Below are 20,770 nucleotides of genomic sequence, written 5' to 3'. Positions count from 1 at the left end.
GCTGCCCTCCTGCTGGCCGGCCTGCAGGGAGCTGAGCTGTGCCTTCAGGCGTGGGGAGGAACCCGCGCCCGCGCTGGCCCACAGAAGGGCGGAGACCGTGTGTGCATGCGTCTGGGGAGGGGGGACAACACACATGCAGGGACATGCCCAGAGAGGGAAAATAAGAGACTGAGAAAAAAGACAGCAAGAGACGCAGCGAGAAAGAGGGCACAAGTCAGGGAAGCACCGAGAGAGTCAGGAAAAGGCCCCGAGACAGCAAACAGGTGTGGATGGGACGCCCCCTGGAGTTGTGCAGCTGCCCTGGGCAGGACAAACACAAGAGAGCCAAGGAAGGAGAGAGACAAAGATGGGTGCAGGGAAGAGCCACAGAGGGTGCACGGATGAGCGTGACGGGGAGGCCCGCTGCGGGAGGACAGGGAGACAAGCCAGAGGTACGGAGGGGGCCCTGCGGTAGACACACAGAGCATGCCACAGACGCACCAGCTCCAAAGCCCTGGCAGACTTTTCTGGGTGCTTTCCTTCCCTGTCCAGGTGCAGCAAGGTCGGCGTCTAGGAACGGAGAAAGACAGGCTGCGGGGCCCCGAGGCACCGCCCCCCTCCATGCCCTGCTAGGAATGCCCTTGCTCTGTGCCCTCCAAGGCTCAGCGAGGTGTTGCAGGCGACGCACGCTGACCCTTCTCCCTTCCAGCCTTGCCCCCCACTCGTGGTCAGGGGGAGAGCTGGGGCGGAAGGTCAGACGGAGTGGGAGGTGGCAAGCCCCGCTGGAGGGCAGGAGCACAAACAAGGAAGCCCAGGGCCCCTCCGAACCAGCCCCTTCCTGTCTCTGGGCCTCGGTTTCCTCTTGCTAGAGGAGGTGGGATCTGTTGGCCCCTGAGCTTCCCCCAGCCCCTACCACCCTGTGTCTCTGGAATCTCACATTTAGCCGGGGCACTGTGTGTACCTCTCTCCACCCCACCCCCGTTTCTGAATGAACTCGTTGACCTCTCCCATTCCGGGCCCCCACCAGGCTTGCATTTGAAAGGCCAGACGTGCAGAAGGACATCGCAGCTACAGCCGGGCTCCCTGCCATGAGCACCTCTTTCCCGCCAGCATCCAGGGGAGCAGAGCCACTACCTGCCCGCGTGCTATCTCTGGGCTCCCACAAGCTGCATTTCAATGACAGTTCAGTGAGAAGTGACGCGCCGTGTCCTTCTGTGTCGGTGTCCTTGCTGGCTCCTCGCTGCCCCCTGAAGAGCGTGTGAGCCACTGGACCTCATTACAAACCGCTGCTCCCACTCCCTTCCCTGCAGCCAACAACTGCGTGCTGGCTGTGCCTTATGTCTTCTCACACTGTTCCATCTACTTTGTCCTGGCCTTTCCCTGCAACTCCCAGTGGGAGCTGTGTGTCTCTGGCCCCCCCAAAGCTGAGCTGCCCTGGTTGCAAGGCTCCGAGTTGATGCTTGGGAAGGGCTCTGGGCCCTGATCTGGGCAGGCCTAACCCATGGCGATGCTGGCTGCTTCAGCAAGCCCAGCTGAACGTGGGGAACACACCCTCCACCTGCCTGGTCCTTCTGGGCCGCAGGAAGGAAGCCTTTTTCTTCTCCTTTTATGACCAAGAGGAAGAGCCTCTGGGAGGTCAGGTGATGGGGCCTTACACAGCTTGGGACCTGAAAGTTCAAGATACCTGGTCTGTTGGAGACAAAACCCATCTATCTCCAGGAAGCCACCTCTGATCTTCCTGGTTGGCAGGGGCTCTCCCCTGGCAACGCCCAGAGCAGGTCCTCGGTGCCCTGAGTCTGTTTGGGCTCAGGCTTGAAAGTCACATGGAGCTGGGTTCAAGTTCTGACCCCATCGCCCAAGGGCTGTGTGACCATATGACTGTATGACTTAACTTCTCTGCCCAACAGTTTACTCACTTGCAAAATAGGCTTTAGGAAAATTAAATTAGATAATGTATACAAATTATACGGTGCAGGTGCTGATTAACACAACTATCATTAAGACTACCCAAAAGCACACACACACACACACACACACACACACACACACACACACAGAGCGATATCACAGTGATTAACAGCAAGGATTCCGTCTTAAATCCTGGCTGCATGACCCTGGGCAAGTCACTCCTCTCTCCGTTTGCTGAACAAGGTCTATTCTTAAAATTCTTCCTTATTACTATCCAGGAGACCCCTCCCCAAACCCCTAAAAAAGCAGCAGGTTGTCCTTGGAGCCTGAGGGATCTGCTGGCAACTGGGACACACAGGCTGTCCCCTGAACCTTCGCAATCTTCTGTACTCACAGCCACCAAGCTCTTGCCACCCCCCAGAAGCTCCGCAACCCTCTCTGACGGAGCCAAGAACGTCCAGCGTGGCCCAGCCCCAGGGGGAGGCGGCCCAGTGTCTCTGGTCAGTTGGTTCTTCGTGCAGAAGGGGCAGATTTAGAAAAGTCCTACTGCACTGAGATTAAGTGCCTGTTGAATCTCCCATCTGACTCACGGCCTCCTCCCCTCCTCCTGGGCTGGCCCCACAGTCATTACCATTTAAACACCTAAATTATCAAACGGCTCGCAGGTAATTTACTTGCATTACAAAAGCCCGATTCAGGGGAAGGGCCCATTCTCTAACCACTGGGTGTTCACCTTCCCACAAAGCTGGGAAGGGACCAGAAGGACCTGTGTACAGAGCGATCATTGACGATTTCAAATGATTTCTCAGAGTCTGTGTCTTCCTTCTTTGGGTCAAAACAGATGTTCCGCATGTTGGCAGTGAGGGCTGGGTGGGATGAGCCCCACGGGAGAGTCACAGTCAGACATCATGAGTTCCTATCCTGGCTTTGCCGCCTGGAGACTTCGGCTATCTTCCTAACCACCTCCTGCCTCAGTTTCCTCACTCATCACACGGAGATTATGCTGGTCCCACCTCAAAGGGTGTCAGACCAAGGGAGATGCCGCACTCCCTGCTGGCATCGTTATTATTTCTTTTATTTTTTTTTTAATGTTTATTATTTATTCTTGAGAGAGTTAGAGAGACAGAGCATGAGCGGGGGAGGGGCAAAGAGAGAGGGCGACACAGAATCCGAAGCAGGCTCCAGGCTCTGGGCTGTCAGCACAGAGCCCGATGCGGGGCTCGAACTCGTGAACCCTGAGACATGACCTGAGCCAAGGTTGGACGCTTAACCCACTGAGCCACCCAGACACCCCGGCATCGTTATTATTATCGCTCTCGTTATTAGTACTGACTAAGGGTCCTGGAGCTCCGCTGTCCTCTGCCTTTCAGTGACACATGTAATGGGTAGTCATTTTCTCCCTGTCCCAGAGGCTGTAGGGCGGCTGGGTCTGTCTTGGGGGTGTCCTGAAGGTGTGTACAAGCATGCCCCTCGAGGCCCCCACTGCAGCTGGGCCCTGAGCAACTTGGCCCGCCGAGTCCTCACTCTGTCAGGAGCCACAATGTGCCCCTGGCGGGCATCTCCTACCCCGGGTTCTGAAGAATTACTCTGGGGCTGCTCTGGGCTCTGCCTCCCCCCCTGCCTCCTGGTCTCCGTTGCGACCTGGGTTCTCACTTGTCAGACGGCCAAGTGCGTGCCATGTACCCTTCACCCAATCAGCATTTGCCGAGTGCCCGCCCTGCACTGCTCATCCCCACCACAATTACAGGACAGCCACCCCTGTACGGCTCATTCGCTCAGCAGATACATGGCCTACGAGGCGCCAGGCCGAAGCCCGTGGCTGCTTCAATAGCGTAGCCCCAGCCTCGCTCTGTCCAGCAGCCTCCCTGCTGTTCCTTGCCACGGGTGTGTTCCCACCGGTGCTCTGGGACACAAATGCCATCACCCCAGCCACCTCCTCCCCCACCCCCCCCCCCACCCCCAAGCACAAGCTCACAGTATACTGCACTCACCTGCCCAAGCAGGCGCTTATCCGGGGTCCTGGCTTGGGTGATACCCTGACCTAAGCCTGTGTTTTTCCTGCCTCACCTTCAGCCCCACTGGAAATCCTCAGAATCCTTTGAGTGTCAATCTGCTCCAGCCAGCCTCCTCCGGGAAGCCTTCCATATCCCATACTTCTCAAGAGCTCCTTCTCCTTGACCTCAACACCTTCCTGGTCCCAGAGCACTGGGTATGACTAATTCTCTTCCCTGCAAGCGAACTTTGGCCTAGGCTGTGCCAACCTAAGGGCTGGCCTAGGGTCTTCTGTTGCCTTATCTCCCCAAGAGCTGAGCACAGATCCAGGCAAACAGTAGGTGCTTACTAAATACTGCTGCCTTACTGCTTACAGAGGGAGAGTGTGGGAAGGAGGAACCGATTTATGCAAAGGGCTTGAGGTGGGTCTGGTACCAGGCGCCGGGTATGAACCGAGGGCCCGGCTGGGCTCCTGGCCCAGGGAGGAGATTGAGCCGCCCACCCCGGCCCACACCCAAGGCTGGCTATGTAAGCTGGATGCCAGTGGTCAAAGGAGCCCTGCTCTCTCGTCTGAGTGACAGCACAGCCCAGACTCTGCGCCCCAGGTCCTGACATCATCCCAGTTGTGGGGGGGGGGGCGGCGGGGGGACGGGTGAACGCCTAGATGGTGAATAATTCCTCCTCTGTCACCTGCCAGGCCCTAGCCGCCTCAAACAAGGTCTCATTAGGACAGGACCGGTGTTTTCACCTCTGCTTATTAACTCCCTTGAGCACCAGCGAGTGGAAAATGGGAGGGAGCCAGGGAGTGAGAGCCTTTTCATTCTGGCTCATGTTGCCCTCAGCGTGGATATTCCTGGAAACTTTCCATGGGGGCTGTCCTGGCCGGGGTGGGGGACCGGGAGCTAAGCAGGGGCTGTTGATTCAGGCTGACAGTGCAGATCAAAGAAGGGCCCAGTGTTTCGGGAGCAGGCAGCCCCTTGGTCCCTGTCCTGAGATGGCCCCATTTCTTCCCAGGAGCAGCAGAGGGCTGGTTTAGGGCTCAGGCCTTGTGGTGGGTGGGGGAGAATATCCATCCCAGAAAGACGGCCCAAGGGGAGGTGTGGTGGGTGGCAGGCACGGCCCAGAGACCAGACTGCAAGCCAAGAAGCCTGGGTTCCAGCACTGCTCCCCATTTCTCCCCGGGTGACCTAGCAACTCATTTTCCTCCTGGGGCCTCAGTTTCCCCGTCGATAAAAACAGGGGGCTCCACAAGGCCACCCCCTAGTTCTGACACTCCAGGCCTCTGTGTGTGTTAACTAGTAAAGCTCTGAGGCCCCTCGGAGGAGCCAGATAACCCCACCTCATCCTGCCTTCCTCGGCTGGCTCCGAGTTAGCGGTCTATCTCAGCGTGCAGAAGACATTTCCAATCTGAGTGGATTCGGCAGATGCCTGCTGATCTGAAAGCCTCCTGGAAAGCCCAGGGGAACCACCACTAAATGACACATCACGTCCAGGGAACAGCTTCTCTGTCCCTGGGGCTCTGGGGCTGGCCAGCGGCTGATGACCCGAATGTTCTGTGGCCAGAGGGAATGGGGCTGAAACCCAGAGGTCTGCCTCAGGGGTCCTGGCAGAGAGGACCCCAGGGAATGTCCTTCTTATTATCATGGGGTTAGAAGAATAGGAAGAGCCCTTACAGATCGCTGAAACCCCTGGTGAATTCAGGAGAAAACTCAGCCACAGAGAGCGGCAGGTTTGCCCAAGTTCAATCAGGAAGGCCATGACACTGTCCAGGGCCCAACCTCTAGGCCAGCTCCGTTTTACAGGCATCCATGTGTCCCAGACTGGCATGATCATAGGTGTTAAGTGGGGCACTGGTTAAAAATTCAGAACCCTAGGCCCAACTCCAGACCTACAGAATCGGACTCCAAGAGAGACACCTGAGAATCTGCATTTGAACAAGTGCCCCTGGTGATCTGTGTGTGTTGGCACTTTGGGGAAGTACTGTGTCTCCATGTGGAATCGCCATCCTGAAAGTTTCCACTGGAGAGCTCCAGAGAGGACCCAGGAGGCTGGGATCCTGGGGAGGGAGGTATCTGGCTGCCAGACTCGATGCCAACCTCAAGCAGATGTTCCAGTGCTGAGGGGTGGGGGCAGCTCCCTGAGGGCATCCGTCTTCCATTACCAGAGAAGGCTGGTGCCACACAGGGCTGCTGGCACCCCTGGCAGGCAGGCAGGCCTCTCCCCACTTGTAGATTTTCCTCATCTATGATCTAACAGAGGGTATCAGAGATGAAGCAACTTGTCCAGACTCACCCAGCTGACAGGTGGCAAGGCAAGGTCTTGAACCCAGAACCACCTGTTCCTGAAACCCATGCTTTAACCCCATGTCATAAAGCATCCCTTACCACACTGAAGTGTACATGCATGAGCAAACCCTTATGGGAGGTGGTGAGCTCCCCAGCAGTGGAGGTATGCAAGCCGCAGCTGAAGGAGCCCCTGGCAGGCATGGGATGACCTGGATCAGCCCTCCTGGAGCTGTGACAGGACAGGCGAAGCTGGCCAGGGGATGTGGGTGTTTTTGTTGTGTTTCTTCCACACACAGAGAAAAATGTTTTGGGTTATTTACAAGTGTTAGTTCATCAAAGTTCTTCTGGCTCAGTGCTTGGCCACCCTGGAGCTGCTGGGCGGAGGACGGTCGGGAGCCTTGGCTGAGAGGGCATCTGCCGGGAGCAGAGACGGTGGGGGTGCAGGGGGCTGGCTCCCCAGGCCAGGGTGACCCAGGGCGGTTGGGAGTCGGGTGGAGGTGGGGCTGAGAGACCTCACCAGGGGCCACCCAGTGAGACCCGTCACACACTAGGCTGTCCCACCGGCCAACCAGAGCGTGGGCCAGATGGGGGCAGCACGGGAGCATCCCACCGGGGTTATGAAGCAGAGATGCTCCCACAGGCTCTTAAAGAGGCCCCCAAAGAGCCTCGGGGAAGCAGCGGAGGGTCCCAAACAGCTGTGAGGCAAGATGTGCTGCTTCCCAAACCGGAACGGAAGAAGGGTGAGAAGCACTTAACAGGAAAGACAGATGTGAGGAAAAAGCTTTCACACGATCGCATTAACAGGAGTGGTGGGCATGGGACCGGTGCTCCCCAGTCAGCTCTCTGGGAGTTATGTGGTCCCTATAACCCCAGGGGCTCTAGAAGGTTCTCAGGGCAGTCTGCCCAGGAGCCTCAGTAGACGGACACCTGAGGGACCACATTGAGGTCACCATCTCCTCCCCATGCCTGCACTGGCCACAGCCCAGGACTGAGACACCTGACAAATGGACCTGCTGGCCAGGGAGCTGGGGGCTGAAAGGACAAGCATGCACCACGAGAAACACACAGACTCAGAATCCTTCTTAACACAGCCCACCCGGCACATTAAGAACTGGCACACCAGGGGCGCCTGGGTGGCTCAGTCGGTGAAGCGTCGACTTCGGCTCAGGTCATGATCTCGCGGTCCGTGAGTTCGAGCCCCGCATCGGGCTCTGTGCCGACAGCTCAGAGCCTGGAGCCTGCTTCGGATTCTGTGTCTCCCTCTCTCTCTGACCCTCCCCCGTTCATGCTCTGTCTCTCTCTGTCTCAAAAATAAATAAATGTTAAAAAAAAAAATTTAAGAACTGGCACACCAGATAAAATCTTGCCGTCCCCAAAGAAAACTAAGGGCACACAGGTGAGTGCCTGCAGGCTCCCTGCCTGTTCAGTATAGGCGTACTAGGAGCCATGCCTGGTGGATGGGGGACAAGGTTCAGTCTGCCCCGAGCCTTCTTTGAGGGGTTTCCAGCCCCGCAGGGGAGACAGCAGGTGGCTGGCATGGAGGAGTGGAGACAAGGAAAAGCCATGGGTGCAGGGGGCTGAAGGACGGGCTAGATGTGTCTCGCGGGGCTAGCTCAGCACGCATAAGCTCTGCAGCCCTCGGCAGGTGGGAGGAGGTAGCCCTTGGGAGGGGGGTCCTCCTTGGGCTGTGGCCCCAGCCCTGCCTGTGGTGTGGGACCCGGGGCGGGGGGGAGGATGAGCCCAGCACCTGGACCTTCCAAGACTTCCTGCCACGATCCCTAGGCAGAGGCAAACAAGAGACCAGCTGTCAACGGAGCAGGCAGCAACGTGCAGCCGGTGGGGACTGCAGGTCCCAAAGGGGGAAACTGGTTCCAGAGGGCACAGGGCTCTGGAGGGGTTTTTCTGCTGCTGGTGTGCCCCTGGGAGGTCCCTCCAGGCCAGCGGGGGGCGGGGCCAGGATCTGCAGGGAAAACTCCCTCCTCCCCCTCCCACTTTCGGAGCTTTGCCTGCCCCAGGCATCTCCCCACCGTGTGGGAATCCTCCACGGACTCGCACTTGGGCGCCTCTGCAGTTCAGACCGCATCCTGGATGGCGCGGCAGGAGGACAGGGGCCATCCTCTCTTCCTGGGAAGAGCTGGGTGCTCGGACCCCCTGAACCCCAGTGCTCTAGGCTGTATGCTGTGGGTGCAGTGATAAGGCGCAGCACTGATCCCCGTGTGGCTCACCCTGTGTTGGTCCCCTCGGTCTAGGGCTGTTTGGAGATTCAGTGGGGGAAGCACCAGGACCCCAGAACCCACTGTGAGGGAAATGGAACCCTCACAACATGTCCCCTCTCTTTGAAGGTGTGGTTGCCTAGGTACTAGCCACGGTCCTGTCCACCTCAATTTACCTTTATGACCAGTGCCCCATGCCCCGTGCCCCAGTTCCTTACTTTAAACTGCAGAAAGGTAGCAGAGCCTTGCCTACAGGGAAGGCATGCACTCACCCTGCCAACTCTTATCTGCAAGACTGCCTTTCCCAGCCTCAGTTTCCCCACCTGCGAATGAGGGAACCCCACGGGGCCACTGAACACCGGCCTCTGCGGGCGGTGTAGGCGTTAAATACACACCAGGTGTCAAAGACTCAGGAGGAAAAAAGAGTACAGAGGAGCCAATAGGTTATCCTTCCAATACACAATCAAGACAAAAGAGAAGATAAGGGGGCAGGCAGTCTAGAAACACAGGAGCATAAAGAGGGTTCGGAGTTGAGAGAGTTCAGGGAGGAAAGGAGCAGGGCCTCTGGGAAGCGGAGGGCGTGGGGCCCAGGGGGTGTGGAGGCCACGTCTGACCCTGTAGAGGAAGCACGGCTTGAGGAAGGCTCCAAAAGTTTCCAGCCACACAGCAATGCGGGTGGAGGGCTTTCAAGGCAGAAGGAAGGGCAGGAGCAAAGGTGCCATGGCGGGGACGTGTCATAAAGGTGAGGAGGGGACGGCACAGGGAAGCTGCAGCCCAGGGCACTGGCGGACAGCTAGCGTGTGATGCGGCCCTGCAAGGAGGCTGGGGCCGGCGGTGGTGGCTTCGAGTGCCAGGCTGAGTCTGCCGGTGCACGGCGGCTGGCGCTCCCAGGGAGTCTGACGGCCAGGGATGGGGGCCGAGGGAGCTTCCAGAAGGCGTCCAGGTGAATGGAGGTGTCCAGCCACCAGAACACAGCAGCCTACCTCACAGACCGCTGAGACCCTCAGGCCCGTGGTTCTCTGGGAGGCCACCCTCTGGTTCCTTCTCCCCTCGGGAGAGGACAACTTATTTATTCATGAGCACACACTGGCTCCCGCCAGGCAGCCAGCTCTCGGACACCTCACTTCTAATTACAGCAGGAGTTTTATTAGCGCTGGAGGGCAATGCCAGGCTCCAACCGCCCCTGTGAGTGGACGCACGCCCCCTCTCGCTTCCCTGCTTTAGCCTGCAGCCAGAGGCCCAGGTGCCCAGGACAGCACAGGGCAGCCGGGAGTTCGGGCTCCATCCCGAGTGGTCGGCACGGGGGGTCCCTGGAGACGGGATGGCGTCTGCTCCAGCTCAAGGCCACACGGAGCGCACAGCCTCCGAAGCCGGGAGTGCGGGGCACTGCCTTGGATACCTCCAAAGAGCAGGGTGGGCGTGGGGGGAGCCGTGTGCCGCCAGAGCTGCAAGAACAAGGCTCAGGGCGGCAGGTTGGGAGCCCGGGAGGTCTCAGTTCTGCTGAGTCCTGGCAATGACAGAGGCGATGACACAGAGCAGACGCAGAGCAGATGTCTGCGGGGACGCCTGGCTAGGAGTGTCTCTGAGGGTAAGGAGAGCGGAAGTGAGAAGGTCCTGGGGCTCAGAGAGAAATTCCAGAGGGGGCTCAAGGGGGAGCACTGGACGTGGCACAGGGAGAAAGTGGGTGAGCTAAGGGGGCAGAGTGGGGGTGCCTTTGTGAGGAGACGGGGGGGCCGGGCAGGAGAGAAGCACGGGCACACAGAGAACCAGAGACAGACAGACACGCACGCACCTCCTTCCTTCTGGAGGGAACAGGCACCAAAGCGCAAAGCACAGGTGTCCTCCACGGCCAACCCCTCTTAGCGACCTCTTCCAGCCCTCCCCAGGGGACCTCTGGGCAGGGGCTCCCCTCTCTGCTCATCCAGCCTCCCGCGACCCTGGAGCACCTCATGTTCTGTCTCAAACTCAGGGATGCTCTGCACGCCGTCCCACCCAGTCTGCTGCCTGACTGCCCTGTGCAGCCCCCGCTTGCACACTTTTGGCGACGAGGAGCTCACTACCCACTCAGAGGGCAACTGAAAAAAATCTCCAGACGGCTCAGACTCTTGGAAAGCTGAACTTGAGGATGCCAGGGAGACGGTGTGGCTGCCATGGAGGGGCCCGAGCTCTGCTGGGCCAGTCTGCTGGGCAAGGCTGTCCTTTAACATTAGCTTGCAGCGTGAAAGAGCTGGCCCCTCACTCCAGCTGTCGCTCCAAATTATAATAGGACCAGGCACCAGGATGTGGCAGTGAACAAACATCATCACAGTATCTGTCTCTAGTCTGGCACCTGCCCTTCACCCATTTTACAGGTGGCAAAGCTGAGTCCGGGGAGAGGCAGTGACTTGCTCAACGAGGCCCAGGGAGCTGACGGTGAAGGGCAGAGCCTCGCACAGGCTACTGCAGGCACTGACCATCTGTCAGCCCCAGGAAGAAAAGGAGGAGAGGCGTGTCCGCCACCCCACCCCCCAGCCGTTTCTAGGACACTGAGGTATTGATTACCACCCTTGCCTTGGAGTGGTTTTCTTTTCTTTTCTTTTTCCATCAAGGCTTTCTAGTCTGCCTTTTTTTTTTTTTTTTAAATAAACTCCAAGCCGCTCCTATGATTAATTACCAGCTGCCTAATGCTCCGCCACTAGCAATTTCTGGAAAGGGAATGAATTACCTTGAAACACATCCGAAAAGAGAACCCACCGTGAAGGAGAATTCAGAGGTTACCTCACAATTAGCAGTGGGTCCCCCTAGCCTTATCAGGTTGCCGGCAGGCCCTCTGGGGAGGGGCGGTCGCCAGCCTTCAGGGGCCACCCTCTGGTTCCTGAGGGCAGCGGGGCTTGGAGGGCCAGGCCAAAGCACAAGGCGGAGAGGGAGGCGGTTTCCTGAGCACCCACCTCAGGCCAGCCTGTGGCTCCGCCCCTGGTCTCTAAGGCATCATGGGCCGCTTCATTCCACAGTTCAAATCCCCATGCTGCTACTTACAGCTCTATGGGTTTCTTAACCACTTTGAGCCTCTGGAGAAAGGACGAGGCACTAAACACACCTCCTCACGGGATTACTGCGGGGAGAAATATGTATTTAAGGAGCGTGGTGCCTGGTACACAGTAGACTCTCACTAAGCTCTAACATTTAAAAATATTTCAGGCTTCCGAGCGTCGCCATAACGGCCTTCCCAGCAGGGCTGGTATAATTATCCCTGTTTTCTGATGAGAACCCTGGCCCCCACTCTCACGAAAGTGAAAGTCTTGCCCAAGGTCACGAGCCGATGGCAGGGAGCCGGGACCTCCTGCAGCCCTGCCCCTTGGTTCCAGAGCCTGACTGAAGCGTGCAGCATCCCAGGGCTTGCCTGGCCCCGTGTCTGGGCACCTACGAGCACGGGGGCCTCAGGAGGGGAGTTGAGGGCAGCAGGGACATGATCAGGCAAGGCCTCATGCCAGAGCAAAGATTCTGCCTCCCCCCGCTGGGCCCCAGAGCCTTGGGACAAAGGGCCCTGGCCCAAGTCAGCACTTTTGTGAAGGCCTCTCATCTCTGGGTTGGGAACCACAGAGTAAAGAGGGATTACACAGGTCACCCTCTGGCACAGGGCCAAGTGCGATCAACCCTAAAATGCCTCTCTGTGATGAGACACGCTGGTGTCCAGGCCAGAGGCAGGGCCGGGAGGCTCTGCCTCAGAACCTTCTGGTTCCTGCTGCTCTTGGGAGCTCCCTGGGAGCCCCCACCCCCTCGTTATGTTGGATGACCAGTCCGTGTCCATCCTGGCATTGCTGGGCGCTCAGGGAGGAGGGGATGCGGGAGCTGCGGTGTATGGAAAGAAGGAAGGATCCCAGGATCCTTGACAGTGACTCTGATGTGTCCTCCTGAGCGCCTCTGGTGCCAGGTGTGTCCACGCACCTGCGCGGGCAGGTGCTGGGAACCCATCCCATTTTTACAGACAGGTAAATCAAGGCACAGAGAAACCGCACAAGGCCACGGTGGACAGGTGGCAGAGCCAGGATTCGAACGCAGTCACTCTTGACTCCAGAGCCCAGAGATTCGTGCGCGCACCTCAGCGTGTTTGCGGGAGACAAGGAGGTGGCCAGACACACCGCCCATTTCAGCAAATAGGCCTTTCTGCTCACCCAGGCCTCTTCCTGCGTGGCCGCCATGTTGCTTGGCATACGGGGCCCACGCGCCCCGGGCTGAGTGGTACAGACACAGGTGCTGCGCCAAGGCTGGGGACCCCAAACCTGCCCCTCTCCCTGGGTGCTCTCCCCCAGCCCTTCCCCGGCAGGCACTCTGGACAAAGGCCAGGTCCCAGAGGCCTCTGGGGCCGACGAGGTCTAAGCAGGGGGCGGGGCAGCACCCAGTCCCGCCCACCAGGGCCGAGGCCCAGTCAAAGGCTGGGTATGCCGGGGCTAACACCTAGTCACTACTCAGGACGTGCCTGCCCCTTCTCCAAGCACCCGGGCCAAGCCTTCCCCACCCGCCGCACACCTACCTCAGTGACCCGCGAACCACCAGCGTCCCACGTCTGGTCAGCAGTGCTCAGCCCCCGCACCTCACTGCGGTTCCATCCTGCTGCAAGGGGAAGGGGTGGTCAGAGGGGCCCCTCGCGGCAGCCCTGGAACCGATCGGGCTGCCACTCCCCCCCCCCCCCATCCCCACCTACTGGGCAAAACCAAGTCATCCCCATTTGACAGATGGAGACTCAGAGGGGCTGAGCGGAAGAGGGGCATAATCATGGAGTGCCCTGACACCAACAATCCCCTGACACCCCCATCTGCCCGTTACCAGCTATGTGGATATGCCCCTGGCCTCCCTGGGTTTTGGTTTCCTCACCTGTCAAATGGGATCACAAGCTCTCTCAGGCCTTCTAGGAGCATCTAAGGACATACGGGGACAGAAGCACTCAGTGTTGTTCATTCATTCGCTCAAGAAACACTGAACAGGGGCGCCTGGGTGGCGCAGTCGGTTAAGCGTCCGACTTCAGCCAGGTCACGATCTCGCGGTCCGGGGGTTCGAGCCCCGCGTCGGGCTCTGGGCTGATGGCTCAGAGCCTGGAGCCTGTTTCCGATTCTGTGTCTCCCTCTCTCTCTCCCCCTCCCCCGTTCATGCTCTGTCTCTCTCTGTCCCCAAAATAAAAATAAACGTTGAAAAAAAAAATTAAAAAAAAAAAAAAAGAAACACTGAACAAACATCCTGAGCTGTGAATGGGACGGGGGTTCCTGTCCCTGTGGGGGTTCCAACAGTTAAACGCTACATAATGAGAAGGGGCATCTGCCAGAAAGAATGAGTACAGGGGCTATGCAACATGGAGTCAAGGTTCAGGGGAGCCTCCCTGGGGAAGTAAAGTCAAAGGATGAGCCAGAAGAGAGGCAGGCCAAGATGCATGGAACAGCATTCCAGGCAGAGGGACCAGCATATGCGAAGACTCAAAGACAGGGAAGAAAGCCTGCTTCAGTGAAGGACTTGAGAGCGGGCGGGTGGTAGGTGTGATGAGGGAAGGAGAGGTGGGGTGAGTGGGGGTCAAGGGGCATGGCCAATCACTGAGAGCCACGGGAGGGTCTGAACAGCCGAGGGACATAACCCTAGTTCCAGTTTGAAAAGATTCCCATGGCTGCTGGGGGAGAAGGGCTTGGGAGCGACCCTGGGAGGCAGGGAGACCGGCATGTAGGCTGTTCTGGGGGTCCAGACCAGAGAGAGTGGTGCTCCTGGCAGAGGGAACAGCAGGCAGAGAGGCAGGGGTGCACTGGGTATGTGGAGATGTCAGAGGGAGGGAGAAGGCATGGACACCCTGGTCCCCTGTCCCCCACTGTTGATTATCCTCACAGTTGGGGGGGAGGTTCCGACCTGCCCACCTCCTCAGGGGCCACCCGTGCTTTTTACTCTGTTCCACCTCCCTACAGATCCTGGAGGACCAGACCCAAGGGCCTGGCAGGTGGACTTCTCTGGAGTCCTGGCCATGGGGTGCCAGCCACAGAACCCCAAGTTTGGGTCCCAGCTTTGAAGGTGCCTCCCCGGGGGGCTCCAGGCAACTGCCACACTCCGTAGGCCTGCACATTCTCCTCTAAGAAATGGGAAACCGGACTGCGGGCTGAATGCCTCTCGGGACGAGCCCCATGGCTAACAGAGGGAGAGGGAGTGTGCAGTCCACATTAGTTGTGGGCTCTCACACATGCCAGGGGGCCGCTGGAGGCCTCAGACCTGGCCCACCCCACTGGGCAGTGGGAGAGAAGTGGGTGCTGTGGCTGGTTCAAGTCTGTGTTTCGCTCTCTTACCAAGTGTGGGGCTTAGCGCAAATTTGTTAATTAAACCTTTCCATGCCTCAGTTTTCTCATCTGTGGGATGGGAACATAGGGAGTAGCACACATGAGGGCCAGAGGGGCAGGTATGTCAGCTGAGACATTAATGACCTTGCAGGGGCTGGTGCTGGGCTCTATGGAGCATTAGGCCCCGAAGCCCCAAGCCCCCAAAGCCAGGGATGACATCCCCACCCCAGCAGGGAAAGACAACGTCTCTGCGTCCTGACCCTTTGGCTCTGGCAGCCCCCAAACTTCTTGCCATGGGAACACAAACAGCACTTGTATTCACAGGCTCTGACTCTCCCATTTTTCAGAGGAGGAAACTGAGGCCTGAAGAGAGGCAGCGCCCACCCCCATCCCAGGGACACGTAGCAAGTCAGTGGCTGGGGCAGAACCGGAATCAGCCTCCTGCCTCCCCACCACCCACAGCTCAGGCCTTTCCCAGAGGCGAGCTGGCCCACAGACCCGCTGACAAAGAGAAAATAATTATTTTGGCAGCTGAGATAGAAGCCAGAGCCGGAAAGTCCTCGCTCACACAGTGAGCAACGTCCAGGCCCCAAGGAACGACACCCGCCCATCCTGCCGCTTCGGGGTACTCCAGCTCACGGTGCCTCCGCGCGGGCCCCATGGCCCTCAGCCACCCAGGCTCTTTGTTGGGCCCGTGCAGAGGGGCAAACAGACCAGAGAGGGGAAGAGATATATCCAAGGTCACACAGCGAGCGCACAGAGATAGGCTGGGGGCTATCAACTTCCCTGTGAGCCTCGGAGGGGCGGGGAGTGGGGAGACAGCCTCACTGCTCACTCTTCACTCCAGGGGCGGGCAGTGGGGAGACAGCCTGGCCAAGGCAGCCTCTGACTATGAAAGCCAGAAGGGCAGAAAGGGGCTTGCCGACTGCAGGTCAAACCACGCTTTCATTCTCATTGTGTGTCTGGAGCTCCCAGGGGCAGGGCAGGACGGGGCAGGGTGGGAGCCCATTTTGCAGAGCAGGAAACCGAGTTCTGAGGGAGGATAGCGTGGCCAGAGGTATCACAGCGGGAGAGTGGCAAGGCTGGGCCTGGGACACGGCAAAGGTCACTCTGGGGTGGGGAGTGTCCCAGGACCCAGATACCTTCTCCCACACACACCCACCTTCCCGACCTTTCTTCCTGCAGGGATGCCCTGGGAGGACCCGGGCCTGAGGGGAGGTACAGGACTAGCTGCTTGGGGCTGAGGCTGGCCCAGAGTAGACGCAGGGCCAATCCGGGATTGCTGGAGGGCCAAGGTGCCTGTGCCACAGGGCATCCAGGATGTGGGGCACCCTGGAGACTCTGTGCCTGTGACTCCAGGCCTGTGGCTAAGTGACTGGTTGTTCTCTACAACTGCCGAAGGTTCGGAACCCACGTTCTGGGCTGGAGCCCTGGTCTTGTGCTCTGTGGTGAGGTCGAGAACAAGGGTGGGCAGAGCTGGATTGGAATCCCTGGTTTGCCCTTTAATGCTGGGTGACCTTGAGCAGGTCACTTGGCCTCTCTGAGCCCTCATCTCCTTTCTAAACAGAGACTGGTGACCCCTCTAGCTGTTCACCCATCAGCGAGGCTTCGAGCTGACCTTGTAGAGCCCGGTATCGGCCAGAGCATTCACTTACCCACAGGCCACTGGGGGAGGGGGTCAGACTGCCCAGTGTGGTCTGTAGGCAGGTGGCTGTACCGATGGCATCCCTGAACCGGAGTTCAGGGTTCTGGTCACGTGCTGCTAATCACGTGAACACATGTGCTCCTTGGGCCCTGGTGGCTGTGACCGCTTAACGCGAAATGGGCGTGTCAATACAGGTGCCACGTAGGAAGGAACAGGTCAGGGGATGGTGGCTGTTAAAAGTTTGAAGGAGGGGGAAATTACTCAAGGTCATAAGTGGCCAAGTTGGGACCAAAACGTGGTCACATGGGACGCACCCAAACTGGGTCTAACCTCCTGCTCCACTGGCTGAACCGACCTAAACCGGCTCCCGTGGCACTGACCTTCCTCACCTGGGCTGTTTTTATCCCCATTTCACAGATGGGACAAACAGTTGCTGGTCCTGCGGGCCAGGGGCCCTGTCTTTGGCCCTGCGCAGGGCGGGTGGCCTCAGACCCAGTTCCCAGGCTCACTGGGGAGACACGGGTTCCCCCACCTCAGAGATCCACCCGGGAAAACATCCCCTTACATGACCCTGGGAACAGGCCCCTCGTCCTACCCTGGCGGCCGGTACCGGCTCTGGGAGCAAGGCAAATATTTACCGCGATGGTTATCCAAACCAGGCTGGCGCCCCACCTCCCACATTCCTGGAATACATGTTCCCTGACCTCATCACGCGGGGGGCAGGGGGGGGGGCGGAATGGGGCAGTTGGGGGAGAGGAATCCAGACCATGGGGGAGAGCCAGACGGAGAGGGTCCTGGGCCCAGGAAGAAGTTGAAGCCTGCTGGCCAGGAGGAAAGAAGGCAGCTTTGAATTGTGCTTCTGACTAAACACCCAGTAGGAGAGGCCCCAGGCTGATCTCGTAGGGCAGGGCACTGACCTACCCGCAGGCCCCTGTGGGAGGGGCTGGACTACCCCAGTAGGTGTGGGGGGGGGGCAGGGGGTTACATCCATGCGACCTCTGAGATGCCTCACCCCTGCTGCCAATCACCACCCCCAAACACACGCGCGAGCACACACACACGCATGCCTGTTGTGCCTTTGGAGTGAGAAACTCAGCTTGCCATAAACACGCAGAAAATTCTTCCATCTTCCAGGGCTTCCTCAGCAGCCCCATAAGCCCTCACTGCCCCCATTCCATCCATCCTCAGTACAGTCCTGTCACCAGGGAGCCATAAAGCCCAAGAGGCACCCAGCAGAGACCAGAGCGGTGGAAGAGGTACTGTCTCACCCCAGTCATACTTTCAACAGCTCTGCCCATCGAAACCCCTTCCTTCGGTGCCCAATGACCACCTCCACCATGCTGCCCTCCCTGAGAGTCCCCCAAATGATCTTTCCCATTCCTGAACCTCCAGACGCCTTGATGCTGTTTTCTTCCTCCTCCTTGCCCAATTAAAACCGGGTGCCTGATCATCTCTTTGGCTGTGAAACCCTTGTCCACTCACTCTAGGTACAGCAGGGTTGAGCCCAGAGGCTCAGGTGGCCTAGTGCCCAGGGTGGGACTGAAATGCTGAGTCTTTTCGCCAAAGAGAAGTAGCCGCAGCTGGCCTCAAGGAACAGATAAGAAAGCAGACCTAGTAAGTGGTTGTCTGGGGTGAGGGGGGGAGGCGGGGGTGCAGAACTCCTGGGCAGGGCTGTCCGAGAATCATGAACTAACCTTGGTTCAATAATCCTGTCTGTCTTCACTTCGTCTGAGAGTATTTGGAGCTGTTCTGACAACCTGCCCACACCCAGGCCCAGGGAAGCCCAGCCCATGCCCCTGGGCTTTACGCCTCCCTCTCTCCAGTGTGGAATCTTGGCAAGTGGGGGGGGGGGTTGGTGGTGCAGACCAGTGTCATGGGCTGACCTCCGGGACTCAGGAATGAAGCGTAGGCCTGGCCAGTCTGCTGCGGGGCCCTGATGGATGTCTCCAGGTGGGGACAGCCCCGGTGACAGGAGATGCCCAGCGTAAAACCTGGGGCCGCGCCCTGGCATGGTGGGGGACCCAAAGAGTGGGAGTTGGAGAAGGGTAGGGGCTCCCAGAACTGCCCTCTCCACCCTCATAACATCTGAAATTGGTTTCCCCTTTGTGAAAATGGAGAAATGACTTCTGGGGGTTGTTCCTTCATTCCATTCATCCATCCATCCATTCATTCATTTCCTTCTTTCAACAACTACTGACAGAGGAGGAAGAGGAGGAGCAGGGTTGGAGTGGGGGGAGGGGAGGCAAGGTCAAAGGCCAACAAGGGCCAGCCTGTATGCTTCCCAAGGGTGTCTGCACACCCGCGGGTGTCTGCCACACGAGGTGGGCGAAAACACCGCAAGTTGGATAATTCTAGGACAGAAGTGCTGGTAGGTGTGCCCACCTCGGCCTGGCAGCAATACAGGGGGTCTGGGGCATCATCCTTTTGGGCAGAGTCTCTCACGCAGGAGGGCAAAGGCCCAGGCAAAGCCAAAAGGCACAGGCCCCTCCTAAGGCTGACTCAGGAGCAGGGCCAGTGGGTCTGTTCCCCAGAGACGGGCTTCCCGAAGACCACCTACTCCCAGTCCCTTTCCATATAAATGGAAAAAGCATGCCAAAGCTGCGCACGCTCCTGGGGTAAGCTCTGCACCTGATGGTCTTTCTTTGCCCACCCTCTCATCAGCCCCTTGGGGGTGGGCATAGCCTCTCCCTTGCCAGGGGCTAGGGTCTTGCCCGGAGGAGCACCCACTTGGGCTTGGCCAAACCAGGGCCCTTGGCACCCACCCATCCCACTGCTGATGATCTAAATTGAATTTGCTGCCAACGGGCCCCTCTTAGGGACTCAGTGTCCTGCCTCTGCCACCTGGTCCTGCACTGTCCGTCTGAGGACACTGGATGGAGCTCTGGAGCGATACCCCTGCTCTCTACCCCTGGCACGTCCCCAATCCCGATTCCTCTGCAGCATTAACAGGGCCTGACGGAGGCTCTCACAAGAGTCCTTGGAAGTCCTCAGTTTAAGCTTGCCACCTTACCCAGGAGGGGACATAAGTCCAAAGAGGAACAGGGATGGGCCCAAGACCAAGACGAGAACCCAAGTCAGTTCTGGTGTTGAAGGTGGACCAAGAAGGTAAGGTCACCTGTCCCCCAGGTCTCAGTCTCCTTATCTGGGCAAACACCTGCTGGAGGACTAACTGAGCTGACATTTCATCCATGATCCATACAGGGCTGGGCAGCTCCACGGGCACCTAGACTCCAAGCCCTGTGCTCCCCCCATTGAGGAGGTAGGTGGAATGATCAAGAGGCTGAGGGGCACGGGGGCTTCCAGTGGCACAGGCACCCCGCCTAGCACGAAGTGTTCCCAGTGACCCCCCCCTCCTGGACCCAGGCTAGCCCCCAGCGGTCTCACTCCTCACACAGGCATCCCTCTGGGATTCTGGCCACATGGGGGCCAGGCCAGTTTGAGGAGGTGGCCGAGGCCCAGATTTACAAATGCCAGACAAAGGAAAGCACTGGTCTTGCGAGCAGGAGGTAGTGGGTCTGAGCTCGGGCACCAATGTCACCCAGGCCTAGATGAAATCCTGGTTTCGCTGTTTGCAGGCCACACGTCCTTAGCCAAGTCCCTGTACCTACCCCTGCCTCTGTTTACTCAATGTTGGGCGGGAGAAGGTTTAATTGGGGTGAATGGGTGGCTCACCTCCTTGGAGGAGCCAGGCCACAGGAGCTCTTGCTGTTTGTAGGAATGCCAGTGCCCCCCGTCAAGGGCAGTCCAGAGGTGGGCTGCAGGGTTGCTGCCGGGAAGGCTGGGGAGGGAGGGGGTTGTAGGGGGCGTTCATCATCATGCAGCACTCTGCGGCCTATCCCAAGATGCTCACCGATGCAGCTGCCTTGGAGAAGCCTGCCTGTCTCCACCTGGCCCTGCTTACAGGGAGGTAGGTTCCAGTCGGCCCTTTGCCTTTTTACCCTCCTTGACCTGGGCCAGTGCCTTCCCATCCCATGATGTCTCCATCTGCCATCTGTAAAGCGAGAGGAACAGCCCCAGAGCCTCTCCCTGTCACAGCACACCCAGAGCGTGTCCCAGGGTCCCCGCCAGGAGACACGAGGACCTCCGTAGCTGCTTCCCGGCGGAGGCGTCAGGATTAGCCTAGGATGACCTCCTTTGCCCTGGAGTCCGGGGTCTCCCTGCATTCCTTCAGAAAGAGGGGCTCCTTCGGCCCAGCAACTTCAAGGGATTTGGGGGGAGCCACCTCTCACGTGCCCATCAATCCCTGGGGCTGCCAGAACCTGACCTCTGGGACTGGACCCCTGAACAGACTAGAAAGAGAGGCTGAGGCCAGCCCCCTGATGGGTGTCTTCTTCCCGTGGCCCCCAGAACCTCTGGAATGTCTGCTGGACGAATGAATGAGCGGTGATGGGAGGCGCCATGTGAAAACAACTTTAGGTCAGAGAACACGGTACCTGCCACGTCCGGACCAGGCCTGGCCCCAACGGA

General features: G+C 58.7%; 1 protein-coding gene across 9 annotated transcripts in view; it reads right to left on the bottom strand.

The window, feature by feature from the left end:
- The window catches only part of ZMIZ1 (zinc finger MIZ-type containing 1), a 230,427-nt gene that overhangs the window by 131,879 nt on the left and 77,778 nt on the right, over positions 1 to 20,770 (bottom strand). For 4 of the 9 annotated variants that reach the window (XM_043596687.1, XM_043596695.1, XM_043596690.1 and 1 more), the window contains exon 3: positions 12,888 to 12,967. The exons of 2 other annotated variants lie outside the window; for them this stretch is intronic. The gene's annotated coding sequence lies outside the window, so the exon portion shown is untranslated. The remainder of the gene's footprint in view (positions 1 to 12,887; positions 12,968 to 20,770) is intronic. 3 more of the 9 variants (XM_043596688.1, XM_043596692.1, XM_043596697.1) reach the window with 1 other exon arrangement.

This window comes from Prionailurus bengalensis, chromosome D2 (assembly GCF_016509475.1).
Source record: "Prionailurus bengalensis isolate Pbe53 chromosome D2, Fcat_Pben_1.1_paternal_pri, whole genome shotgun sequence".
Lineage (NCBI taxonomy): Eukaryota > Metazoa > Chordata > Mammalia > Carnivora > Felidae > Prionailurus > Prionailurus bengalensis.
The sequence above is the reverse complement of the archived record's forward strand: the minus strand, read 5'-3'. Positions and strand labels throughout refer to the sequence as shown.